The sequence below is a fragment of the Balaenoptera physalus genome (genome assembly GCF_965194825.1).
Source record: "Balaenoptera physalus genome assembly, chromosome: 8".
NCBI classification, from domain to species: Eukaryota; Metazoa; Chordata; class Mammalia; order Artiodactyla; family Balaenopteridae; genus Balaenoptera; species Balaenoptera physalus.
In genome coordinates, this window is record NC_138887.1 from 74265789 (window position 1) to 74289748 (window position 23960).

Sequence of the window (23960 nt, forward strand, 5' to 3'; positions counted from 1 at the left end):
TGATCAATCACAAAGATATAAAAAGCAAAAACATGCGGCGTCTGCTCTCAAAAGTACCAACACTGACCAAGTGCTGACTTGGTCAGCCCTGGGGAGATGACTTTGACCTGTCTAAGGTCACAGCGTGGTGATGGCAGAGTCAGGATTCCAACCTCTGCTTCTGTTTTCAGGGTCCCAAGGTATTGCCTCTTAAGGAGCTGGCTGACCCAATAGCAGATCAAGTAGTTATGTTCAGGCAGCTCCTCTTTCCACCAGTTTCTCAGTCAATAACTTCTGGAAAAATCACAGTTTGATTGAGTCTGCTCCAGCTGTCAGACAATGCTGACGCTTAAGGTGTAGCTGCCCCACCTATACCCTAGCCACAAGTAGAAGACAACACTTGACCTTCACAGTGGCCCTGGCCTCTCCCTTGGACCCATGCTTTTGCTTCTCAGCTTCCATTGGATTCCTGACTTCCCAGTCATGGCCTCATTGGTGCTGGCAACAGGTTGGGCAATTTCTTATCAGCTTGGTGAACTTGAGCTGTTCTTCCCTGTCCCCTGGTTTTGGTATCCCCTGTAGGATGACAGTTATCACCCACCAGACCAGCCCTGGAGAACTCACCTGGTGTGGCGGCCCCATGCCCTCCTGCCCTTCCCTATCTTGCCAAGGAGGAAGGCATGGATAATCCAAGAAGAAAATGCACTGGTTTTTCATCTTGGAAGGCATTACAATCCTCTGGGGACTTAAAAAAATACAGATACCTGAACCCTTCTCTAAGCCTCCTGAATCTAGAGAAGTATGTTTTGGGAATCTAGAGGAGTGTGGTATGGGAACCCACTTCCCAGGGAATGCAGATGCACACCCAAACCTGAGAGCCACAGGTGTGATGAGAGGGTGCTGTCTACAAGCACACACCTTCGGACAGTGGAACAGGAAACTTCATCAGCCTCAACTTTTTTTTCCTCAAGAGAAGGAAAAAGGGAAATAGCTGATTTGCTAATTATTTCAGAAGATTATTAATCTTTCAGGGTGTCACCACAGAGACTCTGAGCATGGGCAGAGTCATAGAAATGGTAGCCCTTTACTTTTAGCAATTAGTATAAGAAAATTATATTTCAGTTTAGCAGAATTCCTTATTTCTCTACTTATGAAAGAAAGAAATAACTTCCCCATTAGAAAACTGTTAGGCCAGACCTAAATTTTTAAGCAGCTGTCCAGGAAACTTAGGAAGCAAGATTTTATGAACTCAGTGTATCTATACTACTCATCTCTGAATCCAATTCAGCTCAATATTAGCAGGATATATAGTGAAACTATATAGCTAATTTAAAATTTTTTAAATGTCAATGATAAGATACACTTGAAACAGAATTTAGTAGGAAGCCAAGGGAACACATTTTAAAACTCTTAGTGGACATTTTGCTTGCCTATTTTCTGCTTTAGTCAAGAATGTTAGGCTTCAAACATTGCTGGAAAATTAAAGTTGTGCTTGGACCAGATTTGAGGAATGCAGGAAGGATGAATTGTGCAGATTCCTAACCTCATGGGCATCAGGGCCCTGACGCCATCTGAGAGCTATCTAACATGGGCAGTGACACTAGACAGGCCTGATGTAACCCAGGGAGGATTCTGGGACCAGAGCTTTCTGTCTGGTCCATTGGCTTAGAGTGGAAAGCAGGCCATCGGCCCATGGAGATGGACCAGCTGTGGCTTGACCTTCGACCTGTTGGCCATATTTACTGTTGAGGACTCATGGACTGATTTGTCAATGGTTACCTAACACCTGAGAGCAACTAGCCTTATGTGGGTGCCTCTGGCTCTTTCTATCTTATGGTTCACAATAGGTAGCCTGTCTCAGATGGTCCAGATGGCAGCAACTGCATTCCAGGATTCAGGATAAAGGAAGGATGAAGAAGAGGAAATGGCACATCCTGCACTTCCTCTTAAGGTAGGTTCTTGAAAGCTGTCAAACAACCCAACATTTTCATCTTGTTGGCTGGAAATTAGTCACATGGCCACACCTAGCTGCTGAGTTTTTACTCAGGAGATCAAGGCTCCAGCTAAAAATGGGAGAGAGGAAAAATCATGTCATAAGAGAGGGGAGAACAAATCTGAGGAACAACAGGCTGATAGTATCCAAAAGACAGCTAGTATAATAACACCAGATAAAACAGACCTTAGGTAAAAGGCATTACTATAGGTAATGAGTATTAGTACATATTTTTTATTTTAATTAATTAATTTATTTGTTTTTGGCCTCCTTGGGTCTTCGTCTTGCTGCGTGCAGTCTTTCTCTAGTTACAGCGAGAGAGGGCTACTCTTCGTTGCGGTGCGCGGGCTTGCAGTGGCTTCTCTTGTTGCGGAGCACGGGCTCTAGATGCACGGGCTTCAGCAATTGTGGCTCGCAGGCTCTAGAGCGTGGGCTCAGTAGTTGTGGTGCACAAGCTTAGTTGCTCCGTGGCATGTGGGATCTTCCAAGACCAGGGCTCGAACCCATGTCCCCTGCATTGGCAGACGGATTCTTAACCACTGCACCAGCAGGGAATCCCCATATTTTTAAAAATATTGAATTCACCAGGACCCTGTATGTACTCAGTAACAAATCTTCAAAATACAAAAAACAAGAATTGATAGAAGATAAAAAGAAACTATCAAATCGATCATGATCGAGGGAGACATTCAGTGGTTGGTAAATCAAGCAGAGAAAAAAATCAGTTAGAATACAGAGGAATTGAACATCACAAGCTTAATCTAATGGATAAGCTTAAAAACTATCCCTAATAATCAGAAAATAGAGATTCGTTTGAAGCACACAGATAACATTTATGAAAGTTGACCACATTATAAACCAAAAGCAAGTATTGAAAAATTTCAAATAATTGATATGAGTCAAGTCACAGTCACTGACTACAATGAAATTAAGTTATAAATAAATTACAAAAAGATAATTTCTAGAAATCCATTTGTTTTGAACTTTTAAAGAATATACTTTAAAGTAACCCATGGTTACTCATGGTTCTTGATGGAAATGAGAAGATGCTTAAAATGACAAGAAATAAGGGAAATGTTATCAATTGAATTTGTGGAATGAAGAACTAGTATCTAGAATATATGAAGAACTCTCAAAGCTCAACAGTAAAATATCAAACAAATCAATTAGAACATGGGCAAATAACATGAAGAGGTATTTTACTAAAAAGGATATACAGATGGCAAATAAGCAAATGAAAAGATGTTCAACATCATTAGACTAGGAAAATGCAGATTAAAACCACAATGAGATATTGCTACAAGCCTATCAGAATGGCTAAAATACAAAATAATGACAGTACCAAATGCTGTTGAGGATGCAGAGAAACTTGATCGCTCAGACATTGCTGGTGGGAACATAAAATGTACAAGTACTCTGAAAAACAGTTCAGCAATTTCTTAAAAAAACTAAATATACAACTACCATTTGACCCAACAATTGTGCTCCTGGGCTAAAACAATTTATCCCAGAGAAATAAAAACTTATACTCAGACAAAAACTTGTACACAAATGTTTATAGCAGCTTTACTTATAATAGCTAAAAACAACAAAAACTCCAGGTCCATCAACCTTTCAAAACATAAATGGCTGTCCTCTTACACAAGCTCTTCTCAAGCATTAAAAAAAAAAAAAGAAAAGAGAGAAAGAGGAAGGAAAGGAGGAAGGACGGGGAGGAGGGAGGGAAGAAGGAAATAGTAATTTATTGATGCTGGTGTAATCTTGATACCAAATCTAGGTAAAGGTGGATCACGATCTATAAATACTAAATAAAATAAAAGTAAACCAAATTCTGCAACAAAGAGATAAAGTAGGGTTTATGGGATGTGAGGGCAATCTGGCTGCGACATCTGTCACCCCATTGATCGCCAGGGTTGATTCGGCTGATCTGGCAGGCTAGGCGGGTGTCCCCTTCCCTCCTCACAGCTCCATGTGCGTCCGTCGCCAAGCTGTATGCTCCATCAAGGAGAATGACCTTCCCCCACAGAGGAGGACTGTTCTTCGGTCAAGGGTATATGAGTAGCTGCACTCCCCTGCTAGAACCTCCAAACAAGCTCTCAAGTAGGTTTTATGCCAGAAATGCACCATTGGTTCAATATTAGAAAAAAATTGTTACTTTAATTTACCACATTAAGAGATTAAAGGAGAAAAACCACAAAATCATCTCCACAGGTATAGAATTCAATAAAATTCTAAAGTCATTCATCATAAGGACCCTGGAAACATTGTTGCATGCTCCTAGTGGATATGAATGCTCATAGGAGCAAAGACTGGAAGCAATGCAGATGCCCAAAAACAATAGATTGGAAGAACACACTGGACTATATTTGTACCAAGGAATACAGCTCTGAAAGTGAATAAATTGTGGCCACGTGGATGACTCTCACAAATATAATGTCCTGCAAAAAGAAGATGATGGGGCAGATCTAAAAATACATCTTTCAAGGAGAGGCAGGAAATTTTGGATAAAGCAGAGGAGTGATGAACACAAAACACACTACAGTATCCTCAGGGCAGTGGGGAAGGGAATGTGTGAGGGTAGCTTCTTTTGAAAACCAAACTAAAAAGGAAGAGAAAGAGTGAATAACGCTTCTTGGGCTTTTCCTTCTTACTTTGGGTCTCAAATCTGTGGGCCGGCATTATTTCTATGGCTTTTTCAAAGGCTTTTTCAATCTACCTTGAGAAGCCCCAGCCTAAAGCAAGTCTAACTCAGCTAAAATTAATTACCCATTATGTTTCTATTAGAATCCGTACAACCCATCTATGAGTAGCTACCATTTATTCCATCATTTAGTGGGCACTTACTATGAACCAGGCACTGGACCAAATATATCACAGGCATTAGCTCGTTTAATTACTCTCATTAACAAAGACTCTCATTTCTCAGACGAGGGAGCTGGTCACACGTGTAGGAGGTGACAGACAGGATTGGGTTCAAAAGCTGTTTGTCCACATGCTATACTATTGCCTGTGAGTACAGAAAATAGAACTGTCACTTTTAGAGCCTTGATTTGGGTAAAGCAAATGGCATTTGAAATACTATCCAATGCTGAGGAATGTGGTTATAGCCCTCGTGTGGCGGACAGGACATCTAATACAGTAGGAAAACCACATTGTCTCAAACTTTTATTGAATGAAGTACTGGTTTTGATTGGCCGGGATGTGCATCTGATCTGTGGAAGGTCATGGAGAGGTGTACCTCTACACACTACTCTATTTCTTTGTAATTACCCAAAGGAAGCTATAGGACTTAAAGACCCAAGGTGTTTTCTTTACAGTCCTCACACTAGCCTAAATCAACTATAACTGTCCTCAGGTTTCCAAAGCGACCTCTTATTACAATGATCTATAATTTTGATTCGTTTCTATTGCTCTCAGCAGAGGCCTGGACCTGTTGACTGAATTCACGTTTCCTTCCTGAACAGAGGCTGGACTGCTCATTTGTCTGAGGTGGTCCTCTGAGGGAGGAAGGAGTTGGGCTTCTAGACCCAAGTTAATTTGCTTCTGGTCGTATTACTGTACTTTTGCAGGTACACAACCTAATTAATTTCAGCGCAGTTCCCCAAGCTCAGTCCTGAGTAGGCCTTTGGTGAAGCCTCTGTGGCTTTGGATTTGTTCTCATGATCTGGATGGCTGTCATCTATTCTGCACCTACTGTGTACAGTTTGAGATGTTCCATGTGCATTATCTCATTTAATGACGGATTATTGTTAATCTGCCCTAAAGAAGAAGAATTTGGGACTCACAGAAGTGAATCACGTTGATAAAGCTCACAGCGTTAGAGAGGAGCAGAGCTGGGATTTGAGCTCGGATCACCCAGACCTCTCCTCTTGCTGCACAAGATGCCTGTAGGAGGACTGTTTTTCTGATTGGTTGAGACTAAAAGAACAAGTCAACTAAAAGAACAACACACCAGAATCTGGAGTTTTGGATCATTCTTCTGTGTGCTCTCTCTCCAATATGGAAAGCAAAGCGTTCATCTCCTTCAAACACAAACCCATTTCTGACCCCGAAGGCAAGGTGGTATTTCTGTCCTTCATTGTTGCTGGTAAAGAAAAAAAATACTGCTAACAAGTTTAGAGAAATTTGTAATCCAACCTTGGTATATATTAAAAGCAAATGGTTGCTTTAAAACAATTTAACGTTTTCATTTGAAAGTTGATGGAGACGTGGATTCCTTTCAATATCTTCATAGTATCATCAGCCCTATAGCTGGACAAATAAATAGATAGACCTATAATATTAAATCATTTGAATTTTATATTCAAATGATTAAAAAGAAATAAAATGATGCCAGATGTTTATTTGGAATACCCCACAGAGCACATTGAAAATAATTCCCATTTCTGCAACTGGAAATTGGAATTGATCATTACTGGGCATTAAATGGGCGTATGTTTTCCTGAAGTTCCTAAATCTATTTAATTTCTATGTTGACAGAGGTATTAGGCAGCTGTTTGAAAATCTGTCTCTCTCTTTGTGAGCTATGCACAAGAAACCTTTATGTCAAATCACGAAATGTCAGTGAGACCTCTTCAGTGTACTAATCAGCCAGGGTGTGGGATGTATGGGGCCGGAAGCAGTAGGTGAACTTACATCCCAATAGTCTTGATCGCCCTGCACGTACCCCCTAAAGACGTGGCCGTTGAAGGCAATGACTCCAAAGTGTGGCTGTGAAAGCTGGCTCTGGAGATTAGGGCCAAAGACAGTGAGTTAGGAGACCAGACGTGTTCTCTGCAAACAGCTTCACTGAGCTTGCACCCCAGGGGAATGTTCCTGGGACGCTCCTGGACCCTCTGCCCCTGTCACCCATCTCAACCCCACCCACCGCTCTCCAAACAGGCTACGGTGGGTACCAGGTACAAGAAAAAGGAAAGCCAACTTCATTCCTCCGAGTCTTTGAAAGACAGGCTGGTGAACTTGCTAAATGACCTCATCCTAGAATCACTGAGCTTCTTTGAAAACATTTCCACAGCCCAAACAAAGAAAAACAAAAACCTTTGTGCACATATATTCTTTGTAGTGAGATTTATAAAAATGAAAAAAAACAAAGGGGTTAAGTCTAAATGTCTTAGACTAGGGAAATGGTAACATAAATTATTGCTAAATTTGCACAATGGATTATATCCATAGCATACTCATGAAAAAGGAAGTTTACCAAAATCAGAAGTTCAAAAAAAGAAAAAGCATTGTATTAGTTTGCTTGGGCTGCCATAACAAAATACCAGAGGCTGGGTGGCTTAAACAACAGAAATTTATTTATTCACAGTTCTGGAGGCTCGAAGTCCAAGATCAAGCTGTTGGCAGGTTTGGTTTTTCCTGAGATCTCTTGCCTTGGCCTGCAGACGGTTACTTTCTTGCTGTGTCCTCACATGGTCACCCCTTGGCTTATGCCCCTTTCTGTGTATCTGCTGTCTCTCTATGCCAAAATTTCCTCTTTCTATAAGGACACCATTCATATTGGATTAGGGCCAACCCTAACGACCTCATTTTAACTTAATCATCTCTTTAAAGACCTTATGTCTAAATATGGTTACCTACCAGTGGTTACAACTTCAACACATGAATTTGGGGTGGGGAGGGACAAAATTCAGCCCATGACATGCATCTTCTTTTTTTTTATTTATTTATTTATTTATTTATTTATTTATTTATTTATTTATTTATTTATGGCTGTGTTGGGTCTTCGTTTCTGTGTGAGGGCTTTCTCCAGTTGCGGCGAGCGGGGGCCACTCCTCATCGCGGTGCGCGGGCCTCCCACCATCGCGGCCTCTCTTGTTGCGGAGCACAGGCTCCAGACGCGCAGGCTCAGTAATTGTGGCTCACGGGCCCAGTTGCTCCGCGGCATGTGGGATCCTCCCAGACCAGGACTCGAACCCGTGTCCCCCGCATCGGCAGGCAGACTCTCAACCACTGCACCACCAGGGAAGCCCGACATGCATCTTCTTAACCAGTAAATAATAATGCTGCCCATAAATAAATTGTTTTGTTTTTTATAATTTAAAAAAAAATTTGTTTTCAGGCCACAGAAAGTCCTGCTAAAAAAATGTTTTCCTATTATCAGCTAGAGGATGACTTTCTGTTAGCTCCTTTATTCATTCACTGATTTAGAAATAGAATCCCAATTGGCAAAGATAAAATGATTAACTAGAATTCAAGGAATTTCAAAATGGCTCACCTAAATCCTCTTGCTTTGGGCACTCAATAAAATGTATTTTGCTATCCAACCAAAGCTTAAGTTAAATAGCAAATTTATTGAAATCAAGGCAGTATGAAGAATATCCAGAACTATAAACCCCTTCAAGGAACTTACAATTTATTCGAGGAGACAAAAGCATAAATATATGAAACATTAATAATAAGCATGACAGTAGTCCAAGAAATGCCACGAGGCCAAACGGGATGAACTGCAGAATGTGGACGCCAGAAAGTAGATGCTGTGAATTCAGAGAAAGGCCAGTGACTGGGAAAGGTGGTCCAGGAGGGCTTCCTGGAGGAGGAAGAAGTTGTCGTGTTGAGTAAATGGGAAGTGGATTCCCTTAGAAGCATCTCTTGGGCATAGAAGCACCCCCTCTCCCCCTCTCACCAGCTGCTAGGAGATTCAAGACATGTCCAGTGAAGCTGTGTATCTGGGAGGAGCTGATGAAGTGGATGGGAGCCCAGGAGGGAGGGAGTGGGTAAGTATTGGGCAAAATCTGCAGGGGGTGGGGGGGAGAAAGGAAGTGTCTAGAATAACAGTAGTGAACAGAATGAGTCTGTATGAATTTGGAGATTCGAAGTGATGAACCTCTTGGATTGGGTCAGAGGCACCACTGTGGCCCTTGAAGCAGTCATCTGGAGGGGAAGCGAGACAGAGCAGAAATTTCTGATTGTGATGGTGGGAGAGACATAGGAGGAATCCAAGGATGGAGAAGAGACTGGAGCTGGTCGCTTGCTTCCTTTCATCTTCCAGAAGAGCGATAGAGAGGGACTGGAAAGGATCCCCGGAGCTTCTGTGAAAGGTAGAGGAAAAGAACGGGGATGACATCTGGTGAGAGCGCTCCTTCCCTGAGAAGAGCGCTGCCGCCAGCCCTCGGGCTAGCTGTCAGCTGGGATGAGACCAAGGACCACATTTACAATCTGCAGTCCCTGAGCTTCAGCGGCAGATAAACGGGCTTTGTTTTGGAAGCCAGCAAAAGGGGGAAAAATGTATCAAGAAAGTTGGCAGAACTTTATCCCTGCTCCACTTAGTAGGTCAAGGTCAAGTACTCTATTCATTCTCTTCAAGAGAGGGGCAGTGGACACAGACGACCCTGCAGCAGGGAGGAGACAGCTGATGAAGCCCCGCAGGGCCTCTTGGGCACAGCAGCTAATGTGCTCTGGAGTCAGGCTGCCTCGGTTCAAGCCCCTGCTCCCCACCGACTAGCTGTGTGACTCTGAGCAAGTTAATTGATCTCTCTGTGCCTCAGTTTCCTCATCCCATTGTGATGGGATTCACAACGAAACCTCTCTCACAGCGTTGCTTTAAGGAGTAATTGGGGCAACACGTATCTTGATATTTAGGTAACGCTCAAGAAATGTTGACATTCGTATTAGTATTGGTGACAGTGGCAAGCAGTTTTGGAAGTGAGAATGAGGCGTGTGGGGTGAATTAGAGCAGAGGCAATGAGAGCCTCGGGGAGAATTTAAAGAGAGCAAAAGATTATGACTCCACAGAGAAAGCCAGAAGTCATGGAGATGAGGACTGCATCGCTGGGCAGAGAGGTGGGCTTTGCCTCAGAAGAAACAGCGGCTTTGCCTGAAGTCCATGGACAAATCACCTGACCTCATCAATAAAATGGGGCAAATAGAGCCACCCTGAAGACCTCACAGGATTGCTGTGTACAATAAATAAATAAATATGTGCAAGATTTTTTCGGCCATGGTAATGTTACAACACATACGTAATGCCAGAGAATCTCTCTATTAATAAGATTTCCTCTCAACAAACGTCCATTTTCCCTTGTAAAATGTCAGCAATGTTTAGGCACACCCCCAAGGTTCCTTAATTATTGGATAATACACTGGTGACAGGGATGAACTTCACAGATACTGTGAAATACCCTCCTTTGTTAATAAGAACACCCAACGATGCGGAGAACGTGGTGAGTCCATGGAAAACCGTGGTGATTATGACAACAACAACAGCAGTCCAGCCACGACGCTTCCTCCCCTCAGGTCTGTAATTAGCTTTTGTCACCAAGAGGCCATAAACAGAAGCTGCGATACATCATGTGGGCCAGGAGATAGCAAGGTAAATAGCCGACAGTTGTTTAATTGCTCGGCGTAAGAGAGTGGAGTGCGGCAAATAGGCTTGTGAGTGTGCTGAGTACCATCTCTGTAGAGTATGATTTCCACTAAGGATGGATGAGCTCAGAGGCTGGCTCGCTGTGCCTGTGCCTCATTGGATGTGACCCAAAGGCTGTGATCAGGGGATCTCCCAATACCTTCCTCCAGGAGGCGTGGGGGAGGTATTGAGGTTACAAAGGAGCCTGGAGGATACGTTCTATTCTCCGATCTCGGGCTGAAGCCCATTGTAATTTGTCTTTGAGAAGAATTTCAGTTTCCTTTCAGCCTCCTTTCACATTGAAAACAAAGATCTGAGATGAAAGCAAAAGATTCACCCAGCCGGGAATTGCACAGAGCCAGAAATCTATATATAGTTCACGGGAGGCCTCCCTGCCTTGCTTTGCAGAGCTGGTCCTGGACAGTTCTCCTTCTGCTTGGCTTGTCATGGCCTGCTTTGCAGTAAAGGTGGGCCACCTCCCTCCCTGTGGTACTGGGATTCTCCTCAATATTAGAATCAGACGACCATTGGCAGATGGGTGCATAAGCAAAATGTGGCTTATGTAAACAAAGGAATACTATTCAACCTTGAAAAGGAAGGACATTCTGGCACGTGCTATGACACAGATGCACCTTGAAGACATTGTGCTGAGTGAAATAAGCCAGACACAAAAGAATAAATATTGTATGACTTCACTTATATGAGGTACCCAGAACAGTCACATTCATAGTGACAGAAGTAGAATAGAAGTTACAAGGGACTTCTTGTAACTTCTTATAATGGGGAGGGGGTAATGAGGAGTTGGTGTCTAATGGGTACAGAGTTTCTCTTTGGGATGATGGAAAAGTTTGGGAGATGGATGGTGGTGATGGCTGTACAAGAATGTGAATGTGCTTCATGCTGCTGAATCGTACACTTAGAAATGGTTAAAGTGATCAATTTTATGTTATATATATTTTACCACAATTGTTTAAAATGTCATTCCAAAACCCAAAAAAAAAAAAAAAAAAGAAATCAGAGAAGCCTGCACATGTCATAAGGAACTTGCTCTGATGAATCCAGCACACAGATATCTCATTGATGTGTTGTTCCGTGATAGTTTGATTTACCTCTCCTTTCCAAAATGTGAAATTTGTCACAATTTTTTAAGATACGTGAAGGTTGGGACAAGGCAAGAATAAATATTTTTGAGTGGGCTGGGCTTTTGTGTTTGGACATACAAAAGCATTTTTTGTAGAGGCTGGTCTACTCTTCCGATATTTTAAGCAATTTACAGGTAGTGATAAATACTTAGTTTAAATCCTTCTAGAGTGTCTGGTAATCATTTTAGCTGTTAAAGCATAATATGAGTTCAGACATACAGTTATACTAAAATCTTTCCCACTTGCCTACCTCTCACACAGATTATGGAGGGAATGCATTCTAGACAATAAAATCTAAGGGGAAAAAAATTGCCATCCTGTTTCAGCACTGCCATTAAAACCAGCGATGGTGGCCATTGTCGTGTAAAGGGAAAAAAAAAAGTTTACTGTTCCTCATTTCCCACGGTAAACAGATTGCTTATTTTAATTTTGAAAATAAAGCGATGGAGGCTATGTAGGTCTGTAAATAAGAGTGTGCATCTCAATTTTCTGCAAATGCTTAAGTGGTTTACATCTGTTTCCTCCCAGTTGTATTTCTCAAACATGAATTTCCATTTTAAAAAGAGTCGTAAAATCACTACTGTTTCTCTGTGGATCTATTAGCAATAAAATAGCCTACAGAGGTTTGCACAGCCATGGAAAATGTACAGTGATAATAGGCTGTCCTGCTGTTACATGGCTTATGCAAACTTTACATTTATCACGGCAGAACCATCTATCCGCAGGGTTGTAGCACAGCAAACAATGGAATAAAAAAGACCAAGAGAAGGAAGATGAGTCCAAAATCTCTGTGTACACATCATTAATCAGACAAGATGAATTCTCAAACTTGGAAGCATGTTTCCTCAGAGCCAACTGAGAAACGGAGCAGGAGGCGGAGGATGTGCTGGGTTGGTCGCAATCTGCAAAGTACAACTTTCCATAAAAATCACCTCCAACAAACAAAAGCACTTGCTTGTCTCGTTGACAAGTTGTGGGGTTCACTCACACTTTCGTATTTTTTTAAAAGAACCAAGCCAGGTCATTTGTTGAAAACTTTTAGTCCAACAGACGATGCAATTATTCTTTCTTTGAGCCTTTCAAGTAAAAGGGCTCAAAATAGACCATTGCTTCCTCACACACCAGTGAGGCCTCCCTAATCCTCCTCTACTCGCCCTGTCTAGGAAGCAGCTGGGTGACACACAGCATGTTTATCCAGCCCCTAAAATCCTGCATCGTAAGTGAGACCGAGTTGTCATATTCCTCCAACTCCACTTTGCATCCCAGTGAAATTCTACCATGTACAGGGAAGGTGAGTTTTTTCCATTCTTTTCTTTTTCTTTTTTACTCCTTAAATCCAAATTAATTCGCTAAAAGTCTAGAGTGATGGCAAGGAGCAGGTTTCAAAATAGCCTCCTTCCAAAACAGGATGCGTGCACAAGGGAGCTGCGCCCAATCCAGGAGGCCCATGTGTTTCCCAGTCTGCTAAGTTGCTCTCTTTCCCTGAAATAGAAAAGACTCAATAAAATATAGCAATGGAATTTAAATTGCTTGGCATCTCACAGCCTGTTCTATTTAGTGGGGTATTTTTTCCTTGTTTAAAAGTGTTTTTGTTTTGTTTTATTAGCTCAATAGAGAGAGAAGTTTGAGAAATAATTCTTCAGCCTTTAAGAGGGAAGATGGAAGAGGTACCTTTCAATTAAATGCTCTGATGAGTGATGACACTCCACCCTGGAAGTTCGACTCCTTCAGGAACATACCAAGATAGAGATGAATCTAAGGAAAACAGTTAGTGTGGGAAATACGAGACGAGGAGTGTGGCTTGTACATACAACAGCCCATAATTCCTGCCACTCAGGTACCATGGTTTTTATTCCGGGTGAAGCTTATTCTTTAGAGTTAATTCATATCACTGAATTTCTTGGTTGGGGGAGTACTTTTAGGTACATGTCCCCAAATCATCAGACCACTTCAAACAATTGGGTGGGAAATAATCCAACTGCCACCCTCAACCCACCTGTGGATCAAGCAACAAGTTATTGAGACGCAGTCACTTGTAATCTGACAGCATGTGCACATCACCTAAGTGTATCTTTGTGGGAGGGGGAGTGTTTATTTGTATTCTAGATCAAATGTTCTAGCACAGGGAACTATATTCAATATCCTGTAATAGTAACCTATAATGGAAAAGAATCTGAAAAAGAATATATGTATATATGTATAACTGAATCACTTTGCTGTATACCTGAAACTAACACAAATTGTAAATCAACCATGCTTCAATTTAAAAAAATAGATAGAATGTTCTCTAGTGAGTTGCCCCATGATCTCTCAGGAAGCAGTGACGTGTCCTGTGGCCACTGAAGCTTTCCGGAATCCAAACCCCGGACTCTCCGGTCATTTCTCACCATGTACGGTTAGTCATATTTCCCTGGATGCTTTGTCTCATGTCCTCTATCATATGAGTCTTATGTCTCTGTGGCAGCACCGTGTTTGATGCTTCTTACAGTAGACTCTCCCGGGCTTAGTAAACTCATCCCTTGACTAAGTCACCACAGAGGTCATCCCAGCCTTGTGTGGTGCGCTTGAGGTGGAGATGGATAAGTCTCAGTAAAGCTCACCAGGCCCCCACATCTGCCCCGATGCCCTGGAGAAGAACTGAATGCACAGTGTTCAGCTGTGGTTTCCAGAATAGTCTCAGGACTTCTTGGTGGAGAGACGGACTGAGCACTCATAGGACATGTTGGCTGCTCTTTCATAAACAGAAGCCCAGAGTTCATGAGCAATACTGCCACCTCTCAGGAACCACTTTTAGGTTGAATTTAGTCTCCCCCTCCTCGCCCCCAGTGAGGGTCCTTGGCAATTCTGGGAGGTGTCCATTTGACCGTCTTCGATGGTTCCACGCTGGCTGTGGGTTCCCATTTCTCCTGGGAAATCCTGACTCTGAAAACAATGCTTCAGACTCTGTACCGGGTCCTGCAAATCATAGACAACTGGACCAAGGCCTAATAATAGCTGTAGTAATAGTAGTAATAATAATTGCTACAATTATCTGGAGCTTTCTATGTGGCAGCTCCCACAAACCAAGGCCACACGGGCTCATGAGCTTGTCCAAGGCACACAGTTATAAGTGTTGGAGTTGGGATTGAAATCCATGCCTTTAAGCCCCGTGTTGTGCGTCCTTTACAATCTTAGCATCTTCGTGTTGTCTTCCGTTTGCTGGGTGGAAAGAGATCGTTTGTTCTGGCCATAAGAGTGTGCCTGGTGGAGACCCGAAGCACGGGACGCTCCCGGGCCCGGCCCCTCTTTAGTACATTTCATTATGCCTCCTCCCGCCTCCCCGCTCCACACTTCCCCATCCCTCCGTACATCTTTTACACAGCAGGGCAGGGTAATTCGCTGCATGCTAGGCAGTAACTACATAGTAATAACAATAATTCTTGGTACTTAGAGCTCCTTATCCGAGGATGTCACCCAAGCTTAAAGAAATTTAAACATATCTGTTCGCAGCAGCGTGGTGGGGTGAGGTGGGCCTCATTTTCAGGCCTGGAGAGAGACATGCATGTGTAAAGAAACACCCAGCCTTTCCCAATGAGGCCCTTCCGGCCAGACATGCAGGTAAGAAAGAAAGGGGACCTAATAGGGGAAGGGCCAGACAGTCCTGGTCTCTGGTTTCCCTAAAGTCTTGTTAAGTTTGCATTTGAATCTTGTTAAGTTTTCTATCTCTAAGAACCCTCTGACTTCGAGGCATTGATGAGAAAAGGCTGTTCACTAGCTGAGTCTCTGTGATGAAATTAGCCACCTGTGTCCAGGTATTCTCCCCAGAAACCCTCCCCAAGGGGGGCACCGCCTGGCTCTGGTGTGGGTCTGGTGACTGCTCCCCATAACCATCTACCTTGGATCCCCACTCCCTCTGCCCTTGTGGGCTGGTGCCTTATCCCTACTCCAAGGACGAATTCACACACAGGCTTCCCCTGGCAATATCTCTACTCAAGGCCCCAAGGGCAGCCTGGGCTGGGATGAGGGCTCTTTAGCTAAGGGCCAAAGTCCCCAGAAACTCATTTTCCCTCCTACCCTCCAGCTGCCCCTTCCTTGCTAGGGTTGAGCCTCTGGGCTTGCTTCTCACCCACCTGGACCCGTAGGATATGCCACTCTCCACTTGTTCAGTCCAATATCTGCACCCCCATAGGACTCACTGGAGGGATGGATGCACTTAGAGGGGAACATTTAGTGTGGAAGTTAAGTTAATCAGCTAGGGAAATACTCTTGTATTCTTGGATTAAGAGTAAATCACTGCTAAGTCCGTCAGATAGAGAAAGGCAAATATCATATGATATCACTTACATGTGGAATCTTAAAAAATGATACAAGTGAGCTTAGTTACAAAACAGAAATAGACTCACAGACATAGAAAGCAAATTTATGGTTACCAAAGGGAGAGGGGGGATAAATTAGGAGTTTGGGATTAACAGATATACACTACTATATATAAAATAGATAAACAACAAAGACCTAATCAATAGCACAGGGAACTATATTCGATACCTTGTAATAAACTAAAATGGAAAAGAATCTGAAAAATATATAGTTATATATATATATAAAACTGAATTACTTTGTTGTACACCTGAAAGTAACACAACATTATAAATCAACTATACTTCAATTTTTAAAAAAGAGCAAGTCACAGCTGATTCTCAGACACATTGAAGTGAAACACCATCTCACAGCACATAGCATGTGTCTGCTTCCCTAAAGACCACACCAGCACCCTGGCAAAAGAATAACATAGTCCTATGAGGCACCCCTTACATGCAAACCACTGTTCTGGAGGCAGAAAGACCTGTGGAGAAGTAACAGACATTGCTCTTTCTCTCAAGGCGCACATAGTCTTAGAGGGGAGACAGGATATAAACACACACAGATACCAGGACATCCTGATTTTCAAGTATGCTCCAAATCCTTATTCCAAGCAGGTACCCCACTCTGAGACCAAAAGGTGGTTCCCACTTCAGACTCGGTCACAGTGAGAAACCCAGAAGAAAGACGAGCGATTTAGTTCAGGTAGATGAGAAGCATTTCCACCGTAAAATCGCTGGAGCTTTTCCTTCTGACTCAAAGCAAATACATTTGTCAAATACACCATAAATATACATTTGCACTATTTATTACCTCTGCCTATAAAAGAAAATTGTATTAGGTGATTGGCCTGAAAATGTGTCAAAAATATAATTTGCATCTCTTTTATGTGGGTGTTTTTGTGTGTATTTGCTATTTTTCAGTTTGCTAATATACATATATGTCTCTGTAGAGACATGTATAAATGCTGTTCTTCTGATATTTGTTTTTATTTTCTTGGTATAAAAATTTCAATATAATTTGTGATTCTAAAAATACTGCTTTTGAAAAATACGGTATGGATCCTTCACTCCCTTAATTCCCATAATCCAATACAATAAAACATTTACTAAAAGTATATTAAAGAGAATTTCCTGAAGGATTTGCTTCTCTTTGACAAACTGTCGCTGGAAGATTGTGCACAATGTTTTCTGTGTTGTCCTGATTTTCATGGACTCCATCTCTCTTCAGTTAGGAGAATTTCCCCAAGGTTTCCCTTCCCTCCCTAGATGGGAAGACTCATTTTCCCTCTTAGTAACCCTACCAAAGGGAACTGAGATTCCAGCTACTGGACCACATACTTTACTCTGCAAATGTCATGGATTTTGAAAGGAGGTATATTCTTCTGTGTTATTGTTATTTACAGCATGTAAAAGCATCTTCATGTTTACAGAAAAGACTTTTGCAATTATGTCTTTTGCCAGTTCCCCTCAATCACTTTAAGAAGCAGGTCAACAGCCTCCTCTGTTAGGGAAAAGGGGATAAAGCCCAAGGGGAGATTATGTCACTTCAGGGTCACACAGAAAATCATTAATAAATTATAACCTAGGTATCCCAAGTCTCAAGTGCTCTGCTTTGCCATTAGAAATGCCATGTTAGCTTCTTTTCCTCATCTACAAGCCACATACATATTATTTTTTCCTGAACTAGATGACATCTAGGGCAAAGAGAGGCCACTGTCCCTTCTACCCTATTTTGAACTTGATTCAAAGGAAAGTGACCCCTTCTCAGAGTCCTCCTGGGAGAACTGGCCAGAGTTCTCCTGGCCACAGTGTGGCCAGGCAGAGAGGCTGCTGTGGCCTGAATGGTGTGTCCACCGCCCACCCCCCACATTCTTGTGTTGAAGCCCTAACCCCCAAGGTGACTGTATTTGGAGAGAGGGCTTTCAGGGGGTAATTAAGATTAATTGAGGTAATAAAGGTGGGGCCCTTATCTGATAGAGTTAGTGGCCTTAAAAGAAGAGGAAGAGAGAAGGATACCTCTCTCTCATGTGCACACACTGAGGAAAGGCCGTGTGAGGACACATGAAAAGGCAAACCAGGAAAGGAATTCCTACTAGAAACCGAGACTGCCAGACCTTGATCTAGGACTTCCAGCCTCCAGGATTTTGAGAAGTAAATTTCTATTGTTTCAGTCATCTAGTTTACGGTATTTTGTTATGGCAGCCCAAATAGACTAAAACCTTAAGGTTTGCCTTTCAAGTCAGTCTTGGAGTCCATGTGGCACAGGCAGGACCTAGAAGCTACTCAGAGTCTGGCTGGCAAAAGCTTGCTAGAGGTGGGTCCCTGGAGATGAGGTGGCCCCATAGCAAAGGCTGGACGCTGAGTCAGGGCCAGGGGCTGCTGCAGAGCCCTACCCAAGCGAAGCTCCAGACTAAGAATTCCACCAGCCGCAGACTTGAGCCACCACAGCCAACAGGGCAAGCAGCTCCCAGGCAGGCATCACCTTGGAGACCAGGAGGCCGAGGACCTCACGTCCAAGGATCGCCAATCTACCCTGTTCAGTGTGACCTCATTGGTCTCCCCACTCCATCCACACATCAGAACACCCCCAGAGGGGAAGAAGATGGGGGTAGCAGGGTGTCTCTGAGAGATGGAATATTTTTATTAAAAAGAGTCTTGACACCACCTAAAGGGACTGTTAAGTCATCTAGAAATGGAACTGGACAGCTAGTTCATTTTCCCCTCCTGCTTGTAGGGGCTCAGGAGGAAGGCCAGTGTAGTTACAGGCAGATAGAGGTATAATCTGTTCTCCGCCCACACAAGTTGTAATCTCAGTTGAATCTTAGATTTGTTAGATTAGATTTGCCAGAGCAAACTGTGGGCGGTGTGCTTCTTCCCTGGGAGAGGTGGGATTGGTGACCAGGTCAACTACAACCATACTCTCTGAAAGTAAGCATCTTGGGAGTTTGTGTAAATGATGCCTGCCCCACTCCACCCTTTGTTCTGTCTCCCACGTCTTTTTATATGTAGGCTGTGCTGTGTTATTTACTACAATTGGTGATATTCGCATTAATTCTCATGTATTTTTATCTTCCCAACTGCATTATAAACGCCTCTTGAGCAGAGGAGGGTGCCAAGGTCAGAGCTCTGGCAAATATTTGTCAACTAAGCAGTGGTGTTGCTGCCCTGCATGGTGGGACTTGAGTGTGTCTGTGGATTTTGCAGCATGTTTCAAAATCCTAGCCGAGGACTCCTGGGCGGGGCCAGCTGTGATGTCAGCTATGCGACCTCTCACATGTCAGCTTCCATTTCAGGACCCCAGACTCCACAACTGTGAAATGAAAAAGTTGATCTAGGAGCCCATGAAGATTCTCTTTGAGGTTTCTCTTGTATGAGAGTGTGAGATCTCTTAGTTCATCTTTTATTATCTTTCCAACGGGCCATCTGGAGAAATGGAGCATAGCTATACTACAGTTATGGATTACTGAGAGCTGTTCTAAGTGCTTTATGTAACAACCTGATGAAGAAGACCTTGTTATTGCCCTCACCATTTTACTGGCAAGAAAACTGAGGCACAGGGTGTAACCTGCCCAAGGAAACAGAGTAGGTGATGGTTAGAGCTGGCTTGGATGCAGACAGACGGCTCCGGAATCTTGCCTCAGCCCTCACACTGTGCCACCTCCAGCATCAAGAATTATTAGCCAGTAGGTTGGCTTTGGGGAAGAGACAGGACCCCATACTTCCTGAGCTTGGAAGCCTCCAAAGAGTCCCTATAGCCAAGGCCCACTTTCCCTCCAAGATGCTCTTTTTTTCCCCCCAACAGGTTAATTTCTAATTTAGTCATTTCAGAAACATGTACTGACTGACTGCCATGTGCTAGGCTGTCTTTGTCTTGGGCAGGGATTTGAGGTGCAGGCCATTAACAGGGACGGGGTTGGTAGTGGGGAAGGCTCTCTGCGGAAGGTGAGTTTCCAAGGTGTTTCTTAGGGAGAGACTCATTCAAGTTTGTCATGTTCATTCCAGAAAACCAAATTCTATCATCTCACTGAATGCTGTGGGATTTTCCATGGGGCTATCAGCTGGGCCCCAGAAGACCCGCAGATGGGCCCTTCTTACCCTGTGATTTATAATCTTCCTAATCTTTAATTGATTTACTTGGCTTTTGTGAGGAGATGGTAGGAGGAAAGTGGGAACTATTTGTCTGATCGATGGATTTGCTTGTAATTCCCTTTAATTCCCTGTGATGAGAAAACTGTGCATTTATTCTTTTGAGCACAGTGACTTTTCACAATAGTCATTCCTCAAATAGCTGATAAGGGCTGAACTAGAGGCAATGTCTTCTGTGGAGGAAACAACAGTAACATGGTTACTTTTCTAAGCAATGCCTTGGGCACCTACGGATGAGGCATCTTGCTCTTGATCCCAAAGAACTTAAGCCGTTTCAGCCACGTGACCCTCCTCAGAAGCCCTCTGCTGCCTGCAGAGCCAGCGGGGAGGGCAGGCACCCCTGCTTCTCAGACTGAATCCTGACTGCGCTGGGTCCCCCAGGAGGCCAAGGAGCTGCCCAGGTAACTGCAAAAGCGTGTGGATGGCATCAGTGCTGCAGACCCTGCTGAGGTTACTCTGGTCAGGATGGAGAAAACAGACCTTTTTACCCAGCTGGACCCCACCCTACGCCTCAGTCCAGTGGCCACCAGTCTGGTAAATGCCCAGGGCTGAGGATGCGCTGGGGCAAGGCACGTACTCTCCGCTACTTCCTATGCCCAGGGCCGAGGGAAGAGGTGGAAGGGACAGACCAAGGGGCAGGCCTGCCTGCCTGGGCAGGCTGAGAGCTGCAGGGAGGAGAGCTCAGGTCCTGCGGGTGGACGCAGACCCCAGGAAGAGCCCTCTGGTGTGGGCTGAGTCCAAACCCGAAGAGAACTGGCCAGAACTCCAGGAGTGGCCTCTTCTCAGTCACAACGACATGTGGTGAGTTGGATAGGAAGGGCCAGGACCACAAAGAGGCCCCAAGTGGGAACTGAGGTTTACTCAGCCCAGTGTGGTCCGGTGAGGTGAGATGGAGGTTGGGGAGTGGGGACCCGGAACAGGGGAGGTTGGTGCCCGCCAGGCCTCTAGCAATAGCCGGCGGGCAGCCCTGACTTGGAAAGAAGGTGGTCTGCTCTCTTCCACGCTCCCTTGGCAGAGCTTTCATGGGAATGTCAGTCTGGAAGACATCTCTGGACTGCGTGACTTCCTCAATGCTGGCTGTGGTGGAGGCCAGGAGCCAGCAGCCCTCACCTGCTCTCTGGAAGGGGACCGTTTAGTCTGCCTGGTGCCGTGTCAGCCCTGCAGCCGACCTGTGGCCCTGAAGGAGAGGGTCCAGGGATGCTGCCCTCAGGTGAGAGTGGATGCTCCAGAAAATGTGCCCTCTATTTGTCTCTAGGAGAAGCAAAAATCCTTCAATCGTCTACCAGACTGTGCCTTTTCCTTCTAGAAGATGGCTGCATGTAGAGAGGGCAGGAAAAAAAAAAAAGAGGACAAGACCCCAAGTGCAGAATAATGTCACAGTAAGCTGGGCTTCCCCTCCATTTTTCATATTGTTTCCTATTTGCAATAGCTACTGGGTGCCAGAGAGGAGAGGAACAACTTTAAAAAACAATTAGCGGGACATGTGGTGTTCATTCTTGGCTGGTACTATGCAGTCTCATCTTCCGGCAAATACTCTGTCTTTCATGAAAAATGTTTTAGAACTAATGAGCTATATTCGCATTCCCCGTAGAATGGATTCGGAATTTTTCATCTACGCCGCACCATGAAAAATGGATGTGTTTGGCACAGAAGTCATTTGAACATAAAGCCCGGCCTCAGTGGAAAGACAACCTTCAGAAAAACTTCTCAGGTAACTTAGCTCATTCGTACTTGCTTCCACCCGGGGAAGGTCAGGTTCGTGTGAAAGATGGAAATTTCTTGCACAAACCTAGATGCTGATGAGATTTGTTTTTGTAGATAATCTGCAGCAGTGAAATTTTTCATAATGTCACTGCAAAATAAATTAAAATGTTCATCTTCATATGGCTGGTTCCATTGCATTAAAACAAATGTTGCAAGCTCATTTAATTAGTATAGTTAGGAATGTCTCTTCCCTGCTTCACTGACTCTCCAAATCACAAGTTAATTTGTCAAAATCAGACCATTGTTTTTCCTTCATTCTTCATTACTGGAGACAGCCCCATTTAAATAAATGTTTATGCTACAGAGAGCAGAGCAGTGAACAACCCCAAATATTTTCACAAGCCAGTGTTGGAAAAGTTTAAAACACAGGGAGTGAGGATGCATTGTTTTCCCTCCCTTTGTGGTTATTGGATATTTGACTGGCTGAAAAGGTAAGAAATTGAGCAGAGACTGCTGTAACTGATGATGCCGCATCCGCCATTGCTCATGTTGGCGGGCTACATCCTCTTGAAAGCAGTTTTCTTCTCTGTTTTCAAAGACAAACGATGACAAAAGATACCATCTCTATAAATTACCCTTATCAGATCGTTCTCTTCAAGAAGCCTTGGTTAATCGATTAGATGGTCTTTGTTGGGCGTGGAGGTCTGAACTAGGTGGGGAAGAGGGGGTTCTGGTTTTTATAGCCATTTGCTCACCATTCCTGGCTGTGAGTAGCCACTCTTCCTGCTGAAAATGCAAGGGATAACCAAATTCCAGGCTTTCCTTCTTTCCTCTCTCACTTCCCAACCCTCCCAAACCTCCAAGAAAATATTAGAAGTATCAATGACCACTGATAAAGCATGAGTTCCTGGCAAGAGAAGTATGTTGGGGTTAATGATGAAGACCAGGGAAAAGGGGTTCACATGATTAGCTGAGGTGTTACATCTGTGGAGGTCTTCTGGAAGGCATCCGTCAGTAATGGATGAAAGCACTTATCAGATCATTATCAGTGCCCCATACTAATGAGACATCGCATTCCTGCACCTTACAGCCTTCTCCACAAGAGAAAACGCCGCAGCGCTCAGCTCCAGATTCAGCCTCAACGGGGGGAAGGCCAACTTTCCTCCCCGAAGCTCTGTCTTTCACCAGCCTGGAGTGACCCGACCTCCCTCCTCCGTAAAGAAGCCAAAAGATAGGTTAGCCTTTTTCTTCTTACTGGGTAGGCTTTTCTTGTCCTGTGACCCATTTTCCTACGCTGCTCTTGCTTTGCATGGCTTTTCTCCCCTGGAGCAGATGGGTTCAAGGAAATGGATGTGGTTCTTCAGATTTCTCAGTAGGTGGTGGGTTGAAAAGGCTTTCAAAGTTGTCCTCAGTATGGTTCTGATGAGGTCTAATCTGCAGAATCAAACTTTCATTTTTTTCTTTTCCTTTTCTCTCTTTTCTTTTTTGGTACAAATCCTCAGGACCAACGTTGCTTCATTAGTAAATTATTTAATGAACAAGAAGATTTAATTACTATGTATTATACAAATGTGCCTGTTTGACTTTCAAAAATCAGACTCAGGCAGGCAGGAAGTAGCAGCACCCCTGGCTTACCTCCTTGACAGCTGGGAGTTGCCTGAAAGTAGTAGCTGAGCAGGGCACTGAGCGTGCATTCATTCATTCACTCTTTCATCTCATATAAACCTCTGTGGGTGGCACTGGGCTAGGCACTGAGTGTGCAGAGCCAATCTCCTTTTCTTACATAAAAGAAGTGGAGACTTCTGACCAGACCAGGGCCAATATGCCTGTCGCCTACTATTCAGCCCCTGAACCGGGCCGCCTTATCTACAATGGTACAATTTTATTGGAAACAATATTTGTGCCTCTGGTTGGCCATGGAGCAGCCTTTGGGAAACTGGAAATCAAGCCATGCACATAAAAGACAAGTGAATTGAACGAGGGGTAAGTCAAGCACTGGGCCTGGGTAGCAGCCTAACATACATGCATGATTGTCACTTAGAGTCCCTTCTCCTTGGGTCAGCTCCTTCTACAAAGTGTTTCTTGGCCAGTATGAGAAAGACTGATATGTACTTTTGACACTGAGAAGACCTGAAGCAGAGGAATCCTGATGGGGAAGAGCCAACTAGAGAGCAGGAGGAATGTTTTCTTAGTAAAAATTATGCTGCCACACAATGTTGGTCTGGTTCTCCATCCCCAGACTAAAAGCCAGGCTGGAATTATGGAGCCAGATTCACACCACCCACGACAAACAGAGCAGGCTGATTTCAGAC

The 23960-nt window shown here is 43.8% G+C and overlaps 1 protein-coding gene across 6 annotated transcripts in view; it reads left to right on the top strand.

Annotated features, from left to right (window-relative positions):
- LOC309665532 (uncharacterized protein) overlaps positions 1 to 21300 on the top strand; it is a 219767-nt gene extending 198467 nt beyond the window's left edge. For 5 of the 6 annotated variants that reach the window (XR_014266474.1, XR_014266475.1, XR_014266476.1 and 2 more), the window contains 2 exons: positions 1827 to 4072; positions 12622 to 21300. The gene's annotated coding sequence lies outside the window, so the exon portion shown is untranslated. The remainder of the gene's footprint in view (positions 1 to 1826; positions 4073 to 12621) is intronic. The other variant, XR_014266473.1, reaches the window with a different exon arrangement.
- The last annotated feature ends 2660 nt before the right edge of the window (positions 21301 to 23960 follow it).